Source organism: Budorcas taxicolor, chromosome 25 (genome assembly GCF_023091745.1).
Source record: "Budorcas taxicolor isolate Tak-1 chromosome 25, Takin1.1, whole genome shotgun sequence".
NCBI lineage: Eukaryota > Metazoa > Chordata > Mammalia > Artiodactyla > Bovidae > Budorcas > Budorcas taxicolor.
The window spans coordinates 37,338,782-37,354,777 of NC_068934.1; the positions used below are offsets into that span (position 1 = coordinate 37,338,782).

Here is a 15,996-nt window from a genome sequence, read left to right on the forward strand (position 1 = left end):
CGCTCAGTCGTGTCCAACTCTTTGCGACCCCATGGGCTGTAGCCTACCAGGCTCCTCTGTCCATGGGATTTTCCAGGCAATAGTACTGGAGTGGATTGCCATTTCCTTCTCCAGGGGATCTTCCCGACCCAGGGATCGAACCCTGGTCTCCCACATTGTAGACAGACGCTTAACCGTCTGAGCCACTAGGGAAGTCCAATGGACCATCAGGGAAGTCCCATCCTTTCTCTGTTCTTGACTTTGTGAAGGTACATTGAGAAGGCAGCCGGCTGCAGACCAAGAAGGGGGCCCTCACCAGAACCTGACATGTTAACAACCTGAAGTCAGATTTCCAGGCTGCAGTAACTGGAGAAATAAATAAATGCTGGTTGAGTCAGCCAGTCTATGGTCCTCTATTACAGCAGCCTGAGCAGGCTAAGACAATCATGTAGGGTCCAAGTCAAGTAGGGACTTGTCCTCAAATGCCATCAATTACCCTGAAGTCCAGGTAAGACAAACCAGAGCAACCAGGCAGCAGTACCTCTGCTTCCATCAGGGCTCACTCTGGGGCATCATCTTGTGGACAAGGTGATGGGGAAACAGAGCAGCGCCCTGTGGTCCGTGTCCCACGCGTTCTCAGGCTGCTTTTTGTCTGCGGACAGCCTTTGTTGTTGGCGTTCAGTCGCTACGTCATGTCCGACTCTTGGCGACCCCACAGACTGCAGCATGCCAGCCTTCCCTGTCCTTCACTGTCTCCTGGAGTTTGCTCAAATTCATGTCCATCATGGATCGCTGCCTTGTCATTGCAAAGGGGCTTGTGTAACTCAATGAAGTTACAAGCCATGCTGTGCAGGGCCACCCAGGATGAACTGGTCATATTGAAGCATTCTGACAAAACATGGTCCACCAGAGGAGGGAATGGCAAACCACTCCGGTGTCCTTGCCTCGAGAGCCCCCATGAACAGTATGAAAAGGAAAACCTTTAGCCAAAGAATAAGTTTAATCTGAGAAGTGAGAATATGCAGAAACAAAGGGAAACAGTCCAACAAGACTAAATAATAATAGTTGAGTCATTAAGCATAGTCAAGGACATTTAGTTCCTTCTTAAGGGCTATAGGTAATATTCTGAGCGACAACCTGTGAGCTGTCTTATAAATACTAAAACCCCCACCAGGTGGAAGACGTTAACTACATGATAACCAGGTTGTAGCCAAGACATAAGCTGCCACAATTCCAAGAGCTGGGTTCAAGGAAATGGGGACAAACAGACCCTGAAAGTGAAGATTAACTGTACTTCCACTCCAAATCCCTGAGAAATTCCTTTGGAGGAGTTCCCAGGAGTTGGACCTTCCCTCTTGTCTGGGAGAACTTGGCTTAGGAGGCTCTGAGGAAGGGGAAGGAAGGAATAAGGAAGCAGGAGGTCCCCTGCCAGCCTGACTCACTGGGGGCCTACTCACCTGCGATTCCAGAGAGCACGCCCCTGGCCCTAGGGGCGCAGCTGGTTTCTGGGGGCAAGAAGGAAGCCTGGGGAAATTTGTCTGTTACACACACATCCCTCCAGGATGGTCTTTGCAGCCGCTAGAGGACCCCACCATTCTTCTCCTCTCCTTTCCAGAATTGCCTCACTGCAACCACAGGACATCTGGTGTCCTCCTCCCCTGACACACAGAGTCCTGTGTCTCCACTCCACTGTCTATCTGTTCTTCTGCCTGGAAAGCCCCCAGCCCCAGAGTGCACCCCCCTCATACACCTCTGTGGAGCCCCCTTACCCACACTCCTCTCTCCCATAACACACTGGCTCTCAGAGTGTGCCCCCTCTTTTCAAAATTAACTGATATGAATACATGGGTTTTTTTCTGTTATTTTATTTTTATTTATTTTTTCCTCTCTTCGCAGGATCTTAGTTCCCCAACCAGGGATCAAACCTGTGCCCTCTGCAGTTAAAGCATAGATTCTTAACCTTTGGCTGCTGCTGCTGCTGCTAAGTCGCTTCAGTCGTGTCCGACTCTGTGCGACCCCATAGACAGCAGCCCACCAGGCTCCGCAGTCCCTGGGATTCTCCAGGCAAGAACACTGGAGTGGGTTTCCATTTCCTTCTGGAGCACCAGGGAAATTCCTGCTGTTCATTTTAAGGATTTCAAACTCAGAGCCTTTCAGGGGTCAGGTACACTGTATAAATGAGTGAAGAAAGTGGGTATAAGTCAACATAAATGGCTGCAACTGGAGAGGGCTTCCCCCTTCCAAAGTCATGTAACTTCCAAAAAATTGAAATGAGTACCCTGCTGGTCAGACAAGGCCCGTGAAACAGGAAGGTTCTTCTGAGGGTCACAGATGCCTGTCCTCTCATCTATGTGCATCTTCCCCACTAGACCACATGCTCCTTCAGCCTGGAGACATCTTTTATTGCTCTGTTTGTAAAATAAACAGAAAGGACAATAGGGTTCAGCCAGCAATGGCAACACAACTCTCACCAAATCTCTGCCTTAGTCTGGATATAAATCGGACGCCCCAGAGGGGAGATTTCCTGGTTGTTCAGTGGCTTAGACTCCATGTTCCCAATGCAGGGGGCCCAGGTGTGATCCCTGGTCAGGGAACTAGATTCCACAAGCCTGAACTAACAGTTCACATGCCTCAAGGAAGATCAATGATCCCAATAAATAAATAAATACACCTGATGCGAAGAGTCGACTCATTGGAAAAGACCCTAATGCTTGGGAAAGATCGAAGGCAAAAGGAGAAGAGGGTGGCAGAGGATGAGATGGTTAGATAGTATCACCAACTCAATAGACATGAGTCTGAGCTGACTCCAGTAGATGGTCAGGGACAGGGAAGCCTGGGGTGCTACAGTCCATGGGGCCTCAAAGAGTCATCGTACATGACTTAGCGACTGAACAACAACTTTTTAAATTCTGTATCAAAAAATTTAAAACGTGTGCCTTCGAGGGTGCAAGGTATTGTTGGGAGCATTACTGAATTTGTAGATTGATGTCTTCACTCTCCTGGAAAGTGTCTTCCCTGGTCATCCTCTGTACTGGCCCCTTCAGAACATTCCAGTCATCTTGCTGGCATCTCTGTTTGCTGGGCAACTCCATCTGAATATGCATGAGGCACTCAAATTGGACACGGAGTAGAATTTTCATTCTTCTCTGCTTCCACTGTAGCGTGAGCCAGAGGGGTGCCCCACTCTATAGCAATGTGCACAGAATTTACAGAAATTAAGAGAGCAGGGGACAGAGTAAAATAGATACATAAATTCAATAAAAGTAAGCTTTGGAGAGCAATGAATGAGGCTGGGGGAGAGGAAATCCAAAAAGTGAGGCTGCTGGACAGCCTGCATCAATGGGTCCCAACAGGACAGAAGACACACTCAACATGGGTAATGGGAAGAGGGTTTAAAGAAAGGACTGTTACAAAGGCAAGGACAGGGTTTAGGAAAAGGGATAAAGGTGATATCCTAGGCCATTAATGCTAGGGGGTTGTTGTCCTTAACAGAGGATGTAGCCAATCCTTGTTGACCAGGGAGGGAAGAAGGGAAGGAGGGAATAAATACCCCAGCTTCACTCTCCCTTCTCCCTGAGATTTCCTTCCAGCATCTCTCATTGGCTGAAACCAACAGGAAGCTGGCCCATAGGGGGCCTGCTGTTACAGTCATCCTCCTGGGATCCTGGGTGTAGAACAGGAGGGAGACAATGGGAGAGTGATATGGGAGAGGCACACATGGAGACTAACACAGCACTGGGATGTTAGCACACTAGTTGCCCCAAATCATCTGCAAATTCTTCCCTTCACCTTGATGAAGACAGCCTCCCAACTCCTGCTCTGTTTGGTTCTCTCTCGTCATCATGTACCTGAACAGATCTAATACCAGCCCCTGCCTTAATCCTCCAGCTCCAGCTCAAACAATCTCAATGCCCGCACTAGAAGGGACCTCAGACATCACCTGGTCTACTTCCCCCCTCCCCTTTAAGCAGAAGAGGAAACTGAGGCTGAAGGAAATGACCGAGGATTAGAAGGTGAATAGAGAAAGAACAGGAACTAGCCTTCAGGCTGCACACACGCCACTACAGACCTCTGTGGGTGCACACTGAATGAGAAGCACATCAGTCCTTCTGCAGCCACATCAGTGGCTGGGGAGGCAGGAAAACATAGGCAAGAATTTTAAATGTGTTAGCCACGGAACTTTTTGAAAGTCTTCTGTAGATGAGAAACATAATGGACAAAACAGATAAAGGTACGTTTATGGCAATAAACTTACCTTAAGACTTCCCTGGTGGCTCAGACAGTAAAGCATCTGCCTACAAAGCGAGAGACCTGGGTTCGATCCCTGGGAAGATCTTCTGAAGAAGGCAATGGCACCCCACTCCAGTACTCTTGCCTGGAAAGTCCCATGGATGGAAGAGCCTGGTCGGCTACAGTCCATGGGGTCGCAAAGAGTCAGACACGACTGAGGGACTTCACCTTACCTTACTTTATTGTAATAAAATATCATCTTTATCTGCTTTGTCCTTTATGTGTCTTGTCTACGGAATACTTTGCTTTTAAAAAGTTCTGCTGCTAAAACACTGAAGATTCTTGCCTATGTATTCCTGCCTCCCCAGGCACCGACGTGGCTACAGTGCTTTTCATTTGCTGTACACCCACAGATGTCTGTGGTGACGTGTGTGCAGCCTGAGGGCTAGTTCTGGTTCTTTCACAGGGGCTTCCTCGGTGGCTTAGAGGGTTAAGAGTCTGCCTGAATGCAGGAGACCTAGGTTTGACTCCTGGGTTGGGACGATCCCCTGGAGAAGGGAATGGCTACCCACTCTAGTATTCTGGCCTGGAGAATTTCATGGACAGAGGAGCCTAGCAGGCTACAGTCCACAGGGTCACAAAGAGTCAGACACAACCAAGTGACTAACAGGGTGAAAAGAGCCGGCTTAAAACTAAATATTAAAAACAAAACAAAACAAAAAACTAAGATCATGGCATCCAGTCCCATTCAGCTCAGTTCAGTTCATTCGCTCAGTCGTGTCTGACTCTCTGTGACCCCATGAATTGCAGCACGCCAGGCCTCCCCATCCGTCACCAACTCCCAGAGTTCACTCAAACTCACATCCATCGAGTCAGTGATACCTTCCCAGCTATCTCATCCTCTGTCGTCTCCTTCTCTTCCTGTGCCCAGTCCCTCCCAGCATCAGAGTCTTTTCCAATGAGTCAACACCTTGCATGAGGTGGCCAAAGTACTGGAGTTTCAGCTTTAGCATCATTCCTTCCAAAGAACACCCAGGACTGATTTCCTTTAGAATGTAGTGGTTGGATCTCCTTGCAGTCCAAGGGACTCTCAAGAGTCTTCTCCAACACCACAGCTCAAAAGCATCAATTCTTCAGTCCCATTACCTCATGGCAAATAGAGGAGGGAAAGGTGGAAGTAGTGATAGATTTCCTCTCCTTGGGCTGCCTAATTCTGAAGTCCAGTCTTCTAATTCCAAAGGCCAGGCTCCTGGCCACTTAGAGAAGATACACTGGGAGGCCCTTGTACATCCAGGGATGATGTAGGAGGAGTCCAGGACATAGGGTACTCCTACCTCTTAGCAGACCTCCCAAGGGAAGCTGCAGACTCCACTGAAGCCCTATTTCTGCCAAAGAGGTGGAGGCTAGTTCTTGTTTTAAATATCCACACCACAAATCATCCAACAAAACAGACCCAAAGTTCTTTCACTGTCTCCGGGAGATGGTGAGGGACAGGGAGGCCTGGTATGCTGCAGTCCATAGGGTCACAGAGTCAGACAGGACTTGGTAACTGAACAACAATGAAAGTTCCTCCAGTTCTCCTGTTTTGTGTCCTAAAAGCACACCTGCATGTGTGAATGAGCGTGTTTGATGTCAGGAACTTCTGATGGGTCCAAGGATTTGATGATGTCATTGATAGAGTCAAGGACACCATGTGCCAGCGCCGACTGTGTGCCCAGCCCCATCACAGGTCTTTACACCCGTAACTTAGTCTATCCTCTAAATACAGAGGTTGCTGACACAGGTGCTGGTCTTTCCCTCACTTCACACGAGAAGGAACTAAGGCTTGGAGAGGTAAAGTGACAGCCCTCACCACCGACCCAGAACACACAGCTGAGTAATGAGACCACCAGACTCCAGAGCCAGCTCATCTAACGCTCAGGTGTATACCAGCTCTGGTACTTGCAAGCTGTGTGGCCTTCAGTGATTCCCTTAGCCTCTCTGTTTCTCTAAACTTGAGAAGTAGTTCATTTCACAGGATTGTCAAGAAGACTACATAAAAACTGCTAAAAGAGTGAATGCATCCATGATTGAAAGAATAAACTGGGGGGAAATATAAGCTATAATTATTTTGTAGTCTACAAGGAGCTATGTGAATGTTAGCTATGAGCAGACAGCTGGACGTATTGCTGGGTACATACACTGGTGCCCAGTGTGATGAACTCAGCAGACATCATTCACTCCACACACTCAGTGAGCATCCATCTAGCCCTTCACTAGTTCACTGATGACCCATTGATTATCTCCTATGTGCCCAATACTATGATAAACTGAGGAGAGCAACAGATACGTCTTTAAGTCAGTGGTTTTCAAACTTGAATGTGCATCAGAATCACCTAGAGGGGTTGTTAAAACACAGATTGTCTGGCCCCATTTCCAAAATGTCTAATTTAGCAGGGAAGGGGTGAGACCTCATAATTTACAATTCTAACAAATTACCAGGTGATGCTGCTGTGGTCTCCAGGGACCACACTTGGAGAAATATTGCTTTAAATCAGCAAATATTAACTGAGTGTCTATTAGTGTGTCTACTAGTGTTTAAGAACTGGGCTTTATGTATGTTATATCTTTTGATACAGTGGCTCTGTACTATTGTATCTGTGCAAGCTAGCTAATGGAGGATTGATACCAAACCTCCCTACAACTCTCAGAATGGCCAGGAATGCAAGCCTCCTGGTGAACATTCTCCCACGACACTTGGGATCTTTTTTTTTTTTTTTCATTTATTTTTATTTTATTTTATTTTATTTTTTACTTGGGATCTTTTTACACCTACTCCTGCAGAACGAAATCCACAAGAGAAAGCACTCCATAGGAGCCCTCCATCCCACCATGACCGCCATGTGTGAATGCACAGGTTGTACACTGTGCAACTCAGACGTCATCATGCCCATAGACAAATAATGTAAATGGCACCCCTTGGCATCACCATTCCACCCTGAGTCCTGAGAGTCCCACGAACAAATATGAACCACTGGTGACTGCTGCAGGAAACTCTCCGGAAAGCATGAGTGGGATGGAGTGGGAGGGTGGAAACTTGGAGAGGGGGTGGAGGAAGTGGTCTGGTGACGGTGGAGAGTGGGGGTTGCAGGGCCTTAATTCCTCAGGAGGTCATCCTCATGGTCACTGCTGAGTCCCAATAGTCCCTTGGGGTGAGGCTCACCTCTTTTCCCTGCAAAGCCAAGCATCATCTCCCTCGGAAGGATAATAATATCAACAGCCCTGCCTCCCTGAGATTTTGCTGTGCCTGGCACAGTGCTAAGTACATTTCAACATTTAACCTTCTCAGTAATCCTGGGATGTAAGTATTGTTTCTCCCATTCGACTCTTTTGGAAACTAAGGTTAAGTGATTTGCCCAAGGACTCCCAATTAGTAAACAGGGAGGTTTGAATTTACACCTGGCTGTTCCAGAGGCTGCCAGAGCCCTTTCCCAACCTTGCTTCCTCCTGGGCGACTGTTTCCTTTCTGATTTAACTGTGTGAACATACGATTGCCCAGGACACTCATGTATCGGTTGCAGCGATAATGATGGTGATGATCATAACTTCCATTTACCAAACCATTCTGGTGTGCCAGGCACTTTGCAAGGCCCAGGATGAACATTACCTCAAATCCTTACCATGTCCCCACAAGTTCATTTATTATTACATCAACAGCACAGATAAAGAAACTGACACCCAGGATATAATGTACTGATAATATGTTGGTTCAGAGCACACACCCAGGGACCAAACTTTCCAGGTTTGACTCCAGCTCTTCCTTCCTCTAGCTGTGTGACCTTCGGCAAGTTACTTAAGTCACTTAACCTCTCTGGCCCCCCATTTCCTCATCTACAAACTGGGATAATGATAGTTTCCACCTCATAGGGTGTGTTAAGGAATAAATAAGTCATATATATATGTGTGTGTGTGTGTGTATATATATATGTATATATATTTGTTGTTGTTTAGTCACTAAGTTAAGTAAATACTCACAGCTAAGTAAATAGCTATGAAAACAAGAGAAGCAAAAAGCAAAGGAGAAAAGGAAAGATATAAGCATCTGAATGCAGAGTTCCAGAGAATAGCAAGGAGAGATAAGAAAGCCTTCCTCAGTGATCAATGCAAAGAAATAGAGGAAAACAACAGGATGGGAAAGACTAGAGATCTAGTCAAGAAAATTAGAGATACCAAGGGAACATTTCATGCAGAGATGGGCTCGATAAAGGACAGAAATGGTATGGACCTAACAGAAGCAGAAGATATTAAGAAGAGGTGGCAAGAATACACAGAAGAACGGTACAAAAAAGATCTTCACGACCCAGATAATCACGATGGTGTGATCACTCACCTGGAGCCAGACATCCTCGAATGTGAAGTCAAGTGGGCCTTGGGAAGCATCATTACCAACAAAGCTAGTGGAGGTGATGGAATTCCAGTTGAGCTATTTCAAATCCTGGAAGATGATGCTGTGAAAGTACTGCACTCAATATGCCAGCATATTTGGAAAACTCAGCAGTGGCCACAGGACTGGAAAAGGTCAGTTTTCAATCCAATCCCAAAGAAAGGCAATGCCAAAGAATGCTCAAACTACCGCACAATTGCACTCATCTCACATGCTAGTAAAGTAATGCTCAAAATTCTCCAAGCCAGGCTTCAGCAGTACATGAACCGTGAACTTCCAGATGTTTAAGCTGGTTTTAGAAAAGGCAGAGGAACCAGAAATCAAATTGCCAACATCTGCTGGATCATGGAAAAAGCAAGAGAGTTCCAGAAACACATCTATTTCTGCTTTATTGACTATGCCAAAGCCTTTGACTGTGTGGATCACAATAAACTGTGGAAAATTCTGAGAGAGATGGGAATACCAGACCACCTGACCTGCCTCTTGAGAAATCTGTATGCAGGTCAGGAAGCAACAGTTAGAACTGGACATGGAACAATAGACTGGTTCCAAATAGGAAAAGGAGTACGTCAAGGCTATATATTGTCACCCTGCTTATTTAACTTATACACAGAGTAAATTATGAGAAACGCTGGGCTGGATAAACCACAAGCTGGAATCAAGAATGCCGGGAGAAATATCAATCACCTCAGATATGCAGACGACACCACCCTTATGGCAGAAAGTGAAAGAAAGCTAAAGAGCCTCTTGATGAAAGTGAAAGAGGAGAGTGAAAAGGTTGGCTTAAAGCTCAACATTCAGAAAACGAAGATCATGGCATCTGGTCCCATTACTTCATGGGAAATAGATGGGGAAACAGTGGAAACTGTGTCAGACTTTATTTTTGGGAGCTCCAAAATCACTGCAGATGGTGACTGCAGCCATGAAATTAAAAGATGCTTACTCCTTGGAAGGAAAGTTATGACCAACCTAGATAGCATATTCAAAAGCAGAGACACTACTTTGCCAACAAAGGTCCGTCTAGTCAAGGCTATGGTTTTTCATGTGGTCATGTATGGATGTGAGAGTTGGACTGTGAAGAAAGCTCAGTGCCAGAGAATTGATACTTTGAACTGTGGTGTTGGAGAAGACTCTTGAGAGTCCCTTGGACTGCAAGGAGGTACACCCAGTCCATCCTAAAGGAGATCAGTCCTGGGTGTTCTTTGGAAGGACTGATGCTAAGGCTGAAACTCCAATACATTGGCCACCTCATGCAGAGTTGACTCATTGGAAAAGACCATGATGCTGGGAGGGACTGGGGCAGGAGGAGAAGGGGCTGACAGAGGATGAGATGGCTGGATGGCATCACCAACTCGATGAACATGAGTTTGAGTGAGCTCCGGGAGCTGGTGATGGACAGGGAGGCCTGGTGTGCTGCTATTCATGGGGTCACAAAGAGTCAGACACGACTGAGTGACTGAACTGAACTGAGTCACTAAGTTGTGTTTGACTCTAGTGACCCCGTGGACTGTAGACCACCAGGCTTCTCTGTCTATGGGATTTCCCAAGCAATAATACTGGAGTGGGTTGCCATTTCCTTCTCCAGGGGATCTTCCTGACCCAGGCATAGAACCTACGTCCTGCTTAGCAGGAGGATTCTTTACCACTGCACTACCTGGGAAGCCCTAATATATATATATTTGTAGCAGTACCTTAGCATAGTAACAGCTTCTGGAAAAGCCAAGATCTCTCATTGGTAAATGGGCTTCCCAGATGGCTCAGCAGTAAAGAATCTGCTTGAAATACAGGAGAGATGGGTTAATCCCTGGGTTAGGAAGAACAGACCCAGGGTAGGTTAAAAGGTTGGTACCCTTTGAACTAATAACCTTCCAATATTTGTTTATGATGAGGAAATCATTTTTCCATTAGTGAAAACCATAACCCTTCTTTCTTTATGTTCAAAATAGAGTTGTATTTTGTGCACCAAATAGAACTCTAGTTATTTGGAGTTGTCTTTCTCCTGGTTCTTCCACCACTCAAACTGGAGAGCATTCCTCTCAGTTCCAGACTGCAGAGGTGACTTGCTGGGGGATAGTAACAAATCTTTTTCCAAATATAGCAGCCAAGTGTTTTCAGGTGTCCATGGTTTACTGTTCTGAAACTGTTATTCTCCCTGGAGTTTTCTTTTGCAACCAAACAGCTTTGTAGGAATCATTTTAAAGGCTTGTAGATATGTTCTTGGTAAAGAGCCTGTTGCTATGCACTGTTTGGTTTCAGAATCTGGGCTTCCCAGTAATGCCCACTCCAGGGGCTATCAGCTGACGGGTCTCAGGCTCTAACAGGCCAATGGATACAGCATCTTGCTATGTGCATCATGAAAATACCCCCACGAAGGTGGGCTGGTGCTAGGGAGGAGAAATTTTTCTTCTTATTTAAGGTATTATCTACTTAAGTATTTAATTATCTACCTAAGGATATTAGGGCAAAAGGGACACTAATTTCCTTTCCACCAGCGTGTGAGGATTTACAGGTGGAAATCCGAGTTAACTGGAAGCAGGCCTCTGATGAATCCCCGTAATGTTTCAGTGTTCCTCAGAGTCAGCTGGGGAAGCTGCCCACATGGACAGTCTCTCAATCCCCCCGGACCTGCCTCCCTCAGGAAGTCCTCCTATATATCCCCTCACTCTCAGGAGCCTCAGTGGGTGAAACCCTACAGGTTTGTGACTTGGCCTCGCTTGCCTCTCTGGGCTGGTTGTCTCACCTCTCCAGCTGGACTCAACATGGCTAGACAACAGCATCCCCATCTCACATTTATTTGTGGTTCCCATGATACCAAGCACACAGAAGGCACAAAGAGATTGCCTAAATTGATTCTTTTTCTTTTCTTTGGCTATACCATGAGACTTTCAGGATCTTAGTTCTTCAACCAGGGATTGAAACTGTACCCTTGGCAGTGAAAACAGAGTCCTAACTGGACCTCCAGGGAACCCCCTGAATCAATTCTTATTAAGCTTGACTCTAAATTCCTTTAGAGAGTGTCCAGGAAAAAATTAATCACACAAACTTCTTAGCATAGACCTGAAATCCCTCAACTGCTCATCATACAGTTAATGATTCTTTTTTCCTTTAAGGAAAGTTTGGGACTCTCAACTATGAACTATTAGCTCCTAACTCTCTTGAGTGTGTTAGTCACTCAGTTGTGTCTGACTCTTTGCAACCAGATGGACTATAAAAGCCCACCAAGTTCCTCTGTCCATGAGATTCTCCAGGCGAGAATACTGGAGTGGGTTGCCTTTCCCTTCTCCAGGGGATTTTCCAGACCCAGGTATCAAACCTGGGCCTCCCACATTACAGGCAGATACTTTACCATCTGAGCCAGCAGGCAAATTTCCCTATTATTCTTACTTCTTTTCTAGTCTGTTCTCTACTATGATTCTCAGGAAATTCCCACTTCAATGTGAGCTTGCCATTAGCTAAAAAATAATTTCCTATTGTAATAACTAGAACCTGGTAATGTTAATGAAATTGTCTTAAGAAATCGTTATCAGAATGATTGTGTCCATCAATGTGTCCACTTGATGTTTCATATGCATTCACTCATTCATTCAACAACTATTTATTGGGCAACTGTTAACTGCCAAGCATTTACTAGTCTGGGCTCTAAGAATATAGTAACATACAAAATAGAAAAAAAAAATCCTGTCCAAGGGAAACTGACATTCTAGTCAGTGGGAAATAAAAAATAAACAAGTAAGCAAGTCAAATATATTAATTAATATACTGTGACTACAGAACAAGGAAAGGCTTGGTATTCAATCTGCCTCTAATGAAGTCATGAGGCTTCGATTGGGTGTCATCCTTGCCAATCATACATACCCTGGGAGAAGGTGCAAAAAGGCCACAAGACATTCTCTCTGGAGACAGACTCCTGAGAAAATACCTCCTGTTCCAGTTAGTACTGCTGTGTAACAAACATCCCCAAAACTCAGTGGTGTAAAGCAACCATTTTATCATGCTCACAGATTCTGTGGCACAGAACTTGGACATGGCATAGTGGGGAGAGGTTGTCTCTGCTCCACGATTTCTGGGACTTCTGCTGGGAAGACTCAAAGTGGGCAGTGACCTGACAGGTGGTGGCTAGAATCCTCTGGAAGCACGTTTTCTCATGCCTGTCAGACAGTGTGGGTTGTCAGCTGGATCACCTTCATCGGACTCTCCATGTGGTCTCTTCATGTGGGGTGATTTTGGCTTCCTCGCTGTGTGGTGACTAAGTTCCAAAGGCAAGCATCCCATAAAAGTCAGGCAGAAGCACATGGGATTCTTATGATCTAAGCTCAGAAGTCACAAAGCAACAGTTCTGCCATAATCTTTTTGCCAAGACAATCACAAAGGTCTATCCAGGTTCAAGGATTAGGGGAGAGCGGGCGGGGCACAGACCCTACTACTCAAGGGAAAAGGTGTCAAGGTCACATTGGAAGAAGAGCCCATGGATGGGAGATACCATTGCAGCCAACTTCTAAAACTGCAATCTTCTAAAACACCTTCTGTGGCTAATTTCAATAACCAAAAAAGTAGGGGTATGTAGATCTACCCAGAGTCATCCCACAGGCAGAGAACTGAAACTGCTCAAGCAGAAAGTGATAACATCTGAGGGTTATGTAATATTTTATTTTGAACAGAAAACAAAAGAGCAGTGGAATAACCCTTTAGTCGTCCAGCCCTGCTGTGTGTGGAAGGCTTACAATTTCCTAATGACCTGAAATTTCTGCCTTGGGACTTATTTTTAAAGAATAAAAAATTAGGCCTAGGCTAAAGAAAGAATTTTTTATTTAGGTCAAGTGCTTAAAACATAGAGGCAAAGAGGAGTGGGCAAAGGCACCTTGGGAAGGCAGAGTCATGGATTTCAATCCATTCTCTGACTTTTCCCAACTGCCTGTCCCTGGACACGGTCCTTCGCCTCTAAAAACCAGGGTGGTAGGGTTAATTTCCTCATGAGGTTTCCTGAGATTAAGTGAGATAATACCTGCAAACATGCTCCATGCTGGGCAGCCACTCTGAACAGAATCTTTATCTTTAAAACTGCTAATGGAACAGGTGTATTTTTGTATTTGTTAATCTATAGCAATAAAATGTCTTCTCCTCAATGTTGCTATAATTTTTACATCCTTAAAATCTGGCATAGGGACTTCCCTGGGGGTCCAGGGGCTAAGACTCTGAGCTCCCAGTGCAGGGGGCTTCAGATTCAATTCCTGATCAGGGAACTAGATTCCACATGCCGCAACTAAAGATCCCGAGTGTAGGAACTAAGAACCACACAGCTAAGTAAATAAATAAAATTTTGAAGGAAAAAAATTTATCATAAACACTATGCTTTTAAATCTGTAAGCATAGGAATGGGCCTTTAGGGTGAAATGATCTATATGTTTCTACAACAATCCTTCAGTAGAGCAAGCCTTGGGGGTGTGAGGTCTGAAAGGATGAGCCTGGCTGGTCCACTGAGCTCTGGGAGCATGAACTTCTGGATGCAGAGTGAGAGGAACAGAGAAGCAAGATTAGTGACTAAGGGAAAACCTCAATGCTGCTCAGTCTGATACAGGGCTGATTTTTGTTCACCGCTAGAGTGTGCAGAGGTGGAGAGAGAGTGAAGATTCTCCTGCCAAAGGGCCAGCAGATGCCCACCCTCAAGTTGGGACCTCATTGGCTAGTGCCTCAGAAAAGGGGCCTCATAATTTGTTCCTTGGTCACCAAGGCAAGTTCTCTAGGGGTTGCCTTGGAGACGAGGCTGCCATATTGGATGGCGGAGATAACCCTTGCTGGAGAAGATATGGCATCAAGGAGGGACCAGAGCTGTAGAGAAACCAAATATTAGAGGAAATGAGAGGAGAGGGATAAGTGAACAGTGAGGAAGGGAGGGGAAGTGACTCACTGTGAAACTCTGTAGTTATCCTGGTCTCAGGAACTGAGTTGGGTGTGAGCATGGGGTGGGGGGCCTGCCTGTCTGTCAAGCTTGCCTTCCATCCATAAGGATGAAGCCCCCAGCGGTCATGTGTCCAGGGTCTGTAGCTCAGCCATCTAAACCCAGCCCCATGAAGCTGAGATGGCTCACAGCCAGGGGATGGCAGTCAGATTTTGAGTTGAGAAGTTCTGAGTTTAAGTCCTGCCACTTAACATTCACATGACTTTCAGCAAGACATATAACCTCTCCATGATGCTATTTCGTCACCTGTGATGGGGCATGAGATTCCGTGCCTCACTTCTTGGGGTATCTTCCTCCCACCTGGCATGGGTGTGAAACAGGGATGACAATTCCTGCTCAGCCTTTTTCAAAGGGCAGTTCTGAGACTCAAGTGTTTAATATCTGTTCCCCCAAGACACTGTAAGTGCCACTGAGGCAGGGGCCATGACTGCCCTGCTCCCTGCTGTACTTGGTGCCTCTCAGAGTAAACATTCAATCGATATTTGGTGAGTGAGTAAATAGGAGGATGATGGGAACTCAGGTTCTGAGCCATCCAACCAGGTAAAGCAGGAAAGCTTTCATTCCTCCTGCAGGACACAGCTCCTCCAAGTGTGGCCCACAAACCAACCGCCAAATTGCCTGGGATTTGTAGAAATGCAGAATCCCAGGCCTACTCCAGACCTACTGAATCATCACGTCTGGGGTCAGGGCCCAGAAACCTGGGTTTCAGCAAGTCCTCCGTGTGATTCTGAAGCTTACCCGAGTTTGAGAAGCATTGCTATTGGACACCGTGGAGTGAGGGTGAGATGGGGCATGAGTTTCCATGCCCCTCTTCTTGGAGTGCCTTCCTCCCACCAGGCACAGGTGTTCATTTCCCAGCCCACCCCCACCCTTGCTTGGTCTGCCCAGAGCAGGGGAACACGCTGGGGAAGCTGTCCTGGGGGGCAGAGGGGGACCAGCAGGAGGAGGTCTTGCTACCATACCCGTGGTAGCATGTCCACCCCTTCCTGTTTCAGCAAAACCTGCAGATGCTGGGAGGGGATCAGGAGATAAGCTTTGCAGGTACACGAGAGCTTTGCAAAGAAGTCCCTTTCCAATCCAGCCAGGCTATCTGTACCCCAGCAATACCCAAGGGTCCCAGGTGCCACTCCTGCCCTTCCTTCCCCCCCGGCCCCCTGCTGAAGTCTCTGCCCCCTCCTGTTGAGGACTGGAAACTCTGTACAAGCTGCTGGGAACACACAAAAAAAGATTAACCTCCAAGATAAGAGCCTGTGATAAGAACTGATGTGATAACCCCACTCTCATTGCAGGTTCTCAGTAGAGCCTGATTCACAGTAGCCACAGCAGCTGTTCACACACGCGAAGGACGAGGGGTGGCAAAACTGAAGGAGGAGAGATGGGTCTCCCAGAAGGTCAAAGAAAAACACAA

At 46.3% G+C, this 15,996-nt stretch overlaps 1 long non-coding RNA gene across 1 annotated transcript; it reads right to left on the bottom strand.

The window, feature by feature from the left end:
* Positions 1-2,100: 2,100 nt before the first annotated feature.
* On the bottom strand, positions 2,101-3,067 carry LOC128069270 (uncharacterized). The gene is made up of 3 exons (XR_008201534.1): positions 2,950-3,067; positions 2,258-2,387; positions 2,101-2,148 (listed from the first exon to the last, which is right to left on the bottom strand). It is a non-coding gene; the product is annotated as an uncharacterized LOC128069270 (long non-coding RNA).
* Positions 3,068-15,996: the final 12,929 nt, after the last annotated feature.